Raw genomic sequence first — 6,000 nt, 5'->3', positions numbered from 1 at the left:
GCTCTGTGTTGCGCGTAGCCATGACCGGCCATGAGCCGATTATAATCGCGTCGGTGTACCTCCCTCCCGCCAAGGACATACTAGAGAGCGATCTCAGAACCCTGTTTGCGATGGGCCCCTCGGTCTTATTAGTCGGGGATCTCAATAGCAAACACGGGGACTGGAATAGTTCAAAACAAAACCCTAATGGGTTAGCCCTCAATAGGCTTATAGACGTGCTCAATTTCAACGTCATTGCCCCCATACAACCGACTCGCCGTGGCATAACAGGCAACGGCCTTCTCTCAACGGACGTCATAGACGTAGCGGTTTTACGTAACGTGGCACTACAGCCGCGAAGCGTAGAGACGTTACACGAGTTAGACTCGGATCACTTCCCGGTTCGCTTTGAATTCGGCCCTCCTAACACTCGAGAGAAGAGGTTCAAGTCCATTGTCGACTGGCAGAAGTTAGACGAGGCCCTCAAGCCCGCCGACACCTCTGCCCTCCCAAATGTCCCCGACAATTTAGTCTCGTGCGCTCACGCGTTAGACGCGATCTCCTCGGTCACTAATCACATTCAGACCAAGGTCGCCGAGTCGTCCCGGAAGGTCCCAGATGAGTTCGCTCAACGCTGGGAGCTTCCCCCGGACGCGAGGCGTCTATTGACCGAGAAGAACGCGGCGACTCGCGCCTTCGCCAGAGCACCGACCGACGAAAACCGCAGAGCACTCCGCGCCTCGCAGCGCCGAGTCAAAGAGCGCATGCGGGAAATTAGAAACGAATGCTGGGACTGTCTTACCAGCGAATTGTCACCTTCGCACACGGCCTATTGGTCTCTCCCGCGTTCCCTTAAAACCGACACGGTGGCGTCCATGCCCCCTCTCAAGCGTCCAAATCTGCCTGACGCATTCGACGACGACGAAAAAGCCGAGTGCTTAGCCGTCAACCTAGTGGAGCAGTGCACCCCGTATCTCGATTATAGCGACCCGGCGCACGTCGAACACGTGAACCGCGAGGTCGAACGCATCGTAGCACTGCCCCTCCCTCCCGAGCCGCTCCCTCCTACGTCGATCGCCGAGGTCAAAACTCTAATAAAGAGTTCACTGCCTCGTAAATCTCCAGGTCTCGACGCCATCTCGAACAAGGTCCTCCGGTGCCTCCCGCCCCATCTGATATGCCTACTAGTGTCCATTTTCAATTGCCTCCTTGAAAACGGCACCTTCCCGGCGCAGTGGAAAGAGGCCATTGTCATTGGTATTCACCAGGCAAACCCCGTAACAACCCCACCAGTTACCGCCCTATCAGCCTTCTCAATACGCTTAGCAAGCTTTACGAGAAGGTACTTAAAAAGCGCCTCCTAGACTTTGCCCTAGATAAGGGGCTAATTCCCGATGAGCAGTTTGGCTTCAGGCCGGCCCACTCGTGCGTTCATCAAGTCCATCGAATCACGGAGCACATCCTCTCCGGGATGAATAGCTCCCTGAAACCGAGAGCCACGGGTGCGCTCTTCTTCGACATAGCGAAAGCTTTCGACAAGGTCTGGCACAACGGCTTGGTTTACAAGCTCTACCACCTTAATGTGCCACTAAGACTCGTGCGTATCGTACACGACTTCTTGTCCGACCGCTCAATGCGCTATCGCGTAGAAGGAACGTTATCGTCTCCTTGCCCCATCATGGCCGGAGTCCCTCAGGGCTCGGTCCTCTCGCCCCTTCTCTTCACGCTGTATACCGGCGACATCCCTAGGGCTCCCAATGTGGAGCTAGCCCTCTATGCCGATGACACCGCACTCTATACCACCCACAAAGATAGAGGTGTCATCGTGGACAGACTCCAGACCGCTACCACGTCGTTAGGCGAATGGTTTCGGAAATGGGGCTTCCAAATAAATCCCGAGAAAAGCGTAGCAGTTCTCTTTGCCAGGGGCAACCCCGGTGCTAACGCTAGGGATAAATTTCACCTCAAGACAGAGGTAACCCTATACGGGCAAGCCATCCCTTGGCAAAAGTCCGTCAAATATCTAGGAGTCACGCTCGATAGCGGCATGTCTTTCCGTAAGCACATAGCCGCCGTTCGCAAGAAGGCCCATTTTGTCCTCTCTCGCCTCCATTTCCTCCTAAATAAAAGGAGTCAAATGTCTCTCAGACACAAGGTGACCCTGTACAAGGCATGCATCCGACCGTGCATGACATACGCTAGCGTAGTCTTTGCGCATTGTGCCCCTTCCTATATTCACCGGCTACAGGTGCTTCAGTCGCGATTCATGAGAATCGCGACCGCTGCGCCCTTCTATGTGAGAAACGTCGATCTCCACCACGACCTGGAGCTCCCTACCATAGCCCAATGGATGAAGTTGCGCTAGCCGCGGGATAAAACGCCATTCTGGCCGAGCTACGCTCGCCAAAACAGCCCGAGCTGAGCTGTAAAGGCCCTTAAGGCCAACAGCGAGATTCCTTCTTCAAAAAAAAAAAAAAACCGACCGCCGACCCGTGCGGACGCGTCCTTAGTGCTCTCGTGTTTAAGTGTCTCAGTGTATATTTCTCGTGTTCGCTTTTACGTGCCGCGGAATATGCACATGCTCAGTTGGCCTTAACGCCCCTTCTCCAAGCACGATGGAGCAAAGAGTTCGCCGCGAACCTGGCTCGCGAGCCACCGATCGCTCCCGCTCTCGCGGTCGAGCTAATCCGTCGCCGCAGTCGCCAACCGCATCTTCCTTGCCGCGTGATACCGACTCGTCCCAGGGTGGCTCTCGCCCGCTGTGTGATCGTGCCCCGGGTCCGGACATATGTAAAATAGTGACGCCAATAAAAGAGCAACGAGCCCGCCGCGAAACTGGCCCGCGAGCCACTGGTCGCTCCCGCTCTCGCGGTCGAGTTGTGCCTTCGCTGCTGTCGCCAACGGCAACTTTTGTGCCACGAATTACCGAACCACTGCAAAGTGAATCCCGTGAAACAAGTGATCAAGCCCCGGAACCATGTAAGCCTCAGTGCAAAACAGTTAAGCAGGGCGCGCAGCTCTCGTCGCGGTATACTGGCACCGAGGTACCTGAGACCGCGTCCCCCCGCCTCTCTCGCCCCCGGACGTTGTCGCCTACGCCTACGCACTCAGTTAGCGGCACGCAAGAAGACCCCACCGACGCGTACAACCCAGAAGCGTTGCTCGCGTTCCTAAACAGTGACCAACGCCCGCCGCAGCCTGTTTCACTCCGTGCCGGTTATGAAAGCGATGATGATATGATGTGCTTTTTATTGATCACACGCTTCGCGCACATGCTACGACGCCGGGACTTGCCAAAGTTATGTGTGAGTACCTCAAACAGACACACCAGTGCTTACACAGAAACAGCGAGTTACCCCTCAAGACAACCGCCTCGGGCGCCGACCACGACGCCCTTCTCAATACCAAACGAGGACAACATTCTCTGCGTCGCCCGCCACCTCCCAACTCGGACGAAGAAGACGTTGGCGTAACATCAAAACGATTGTGTTCCACTAACTCTCCACCGCCCTCACAGTCGCAGCCGGCTTCATTTTCCCAGCGCGACCCACGCCGTCACCGAGTGCCTGAAACACCCGCGACCGATGCCAGCACGCCAGCCACGACACCCGCGCCCGCAGATGTTGAAATGCCGGATGCACCCAACTACGCGTCCGTTACAGCCGCGCCAACTGTGCCTACACTGCCGACAATGGGCGCCAAGGCTCCACCGAGGCCTAAATTTCCTCCACTCGTGGTGGAAACCCTGCCCAACTGGACCCACCACTTCAAGATTCTAAAAGAGAAGTTAGGCCGCGCCCCCAATGCCCGACCGTATGGACGCGGATGCCGCTTCACACCCGACGAAGAGGGTGAGTACAGGGTAATTCAAAAATACCTTACCGAACTCGAGGCTCACGAAAACATCTCGTGATTTTCGTACTCACTCCCAGCGGAACAAGATTTAAAGGTGGCCATCAGGGGCATTCCGGTCGACACGTCACCAGAGGACATCACCGCCGGCCTACGTGACCTCGGCTTCGCGGCCAAATACGCACGCCCCATCCGCACCCGCAAGGGTCGACCGGGTTGTATTTTCTACGCGCAGATCAGGCGCACCCCGGACCTCATCCCTGCAATATACTATGTAACGGAGCTTCTCTGCATGCCCGGCGTCACCGTGGAAGCATGGCGCGGAAGGAAGGGCCCCGCGCAATGCCACAGATGCCAATCGTTCCGGCACTCGTCGCACCAGTGTCACCGACCCATTGCTTGTGTAAAGTGCGCAGGCAGCCACCGCGCAGCCGAGTGCCCGTACCCGAAGGAGGACCCCGCGACCTGCGCTAACTGTAAGGGTGCACACCCAGCCAACCACTCATCGTGCCCCGTACTCAGAGTAGAAAACTCCAACCGCCGCGCGGGAACATTCGCGCAAACCGCTCGCCGGCCTCGATCATCGCAAAGGTTGGCCCCCGCAGCGACTACTCACGCGGACATGTCCGCGGAAAAAACACGCCCAAGTGACAATGCAGAACCGACAGCCACCCCGCACGACGAGTGGACGCTCGCGCGCGGCAGACGCCGCTCAGGCCGCAGCCGTCGCGGCCCAACGCTCGCAGCCCTCGAAGCCTCTTCCGCGCACGCCCCCGCGTGCATCCCGCCAGCAATATCCAAACCTAAACAGATAGGTAACTCTGTAATCTCCTAGGACAACAACAACCGACACCGCGACACTGCGCTTGCGTCGGCTCAATCCGCGGCCGCTCTGGCGATGCCGACTACGATTGTGCCAAGCACTCGTGACACCGCTTTGGAGGCGCTGCTTCAGATCCTGATTGCGATGCAAAAGAACCAAGATCCCACACCACTCTTCCTAAAGGCGGCAGAGTGCCTTAACCGAGGCGTCCAGTACAATGATGGGGATTAGGCTCCTCTACTGGAACGTACGAGGTCTAGCCACCAAGATGGCCTATCTACGGCAGGTTGTCTTTTGACAACCAAACCCAAAACATCGACATTGCGCTCATCAATGAGACAAATTGCGGTCCCCGAGACACCTGTAAGATCTCGGGCTACATCGCTTACAGGCAAGACCACAACAGCCCGCAAAACCGTGCCTACAGGGGCCTCGTAGTCTACATACGCCGCAGGATACCACACAGGTGCCTCGACGACCTCCCATTGAGGGAAATCTACGCCCTAGGGATCGAGGTTGAAGTCGCCGGTAACTTGGCCATCTACTCTATATATTATCCACCTACCGACAGCTACTGCTCAGCCGACGTCAAAACCATCCTGGACGCGGGCGAAGCAGTGTTAACAGCCGGTGACTGGAACGCGAAGGACCCCCACTGGAACGCCACCAAAACCTCGCCACGTGGAACACAATTACTGCACGACGCCGATGCACTAGCCTTCGAGGTCATCGGGCCGGACGTCCCGACTTGGGTCCGGACCAAACGGCTTGGGTGCCAGACACGATAGACCTTGTGGTTTATCGTGGGTTTCCCGGCCGCATCGCGCTCGACGTTCTAGTGGACGAATTCCTGTCGGATCACCAACCGGTCGTTGCGGAGCTTTCAGACTCCACACCGAGCACCACACCGACGCAATCCCGACGCACGATAGACTGGAGCGTGTTCCAGACAACACTGGACGCAGCGCCTTTGCTACCGACCCCTTCCAACGCACAAGAAATTGACGATACTGCGGTGAAGCTGACCAGCCTCATACAAAACGCCCTCACAGCAGCCACCACCACGGAGAACCCCAAGATCATCGAGGACCGCCTCCCGGGCCGGCTAATGAAGCTCATCGCAGAAAAAGAACCCTCCGTCGTCAATGGCAGGCGTCTCGCTGCCCACGTCAAAAAGCTGATCTAAACCGCCTAGCGTTGAAGGTACGTCGGGCTCTCGAGGACCACGCCAAAACCAGCTGGGAGATCACCGTAGATGACGCCACCACCGACTGGGTCCGCCTCCATAGGCTATGCCGTAGCCTCAATGGACAGCGGGACCCCGTCAGACCATTAAAACATCACGA

The sequence above is a fragment of the Pieris brassicae genome, chromosome 4 (genome assembly GCF_905147105.1).
Source record: "Pieris brassicae chromosome 4, ilPieBrab1.1, whole genome shotgun sequence".
NCBI classification, from domain to species: Eukaryota; Metazoa; Arthropoda; class Insecta; order Lepidoptera; family Pieridae; genus Pieris; species Pieris brassicae.
The sequence above is the reverse complement of the archived record's forward strand: the minus strand, read 5'-3'. Positions refer to the sequence as shown.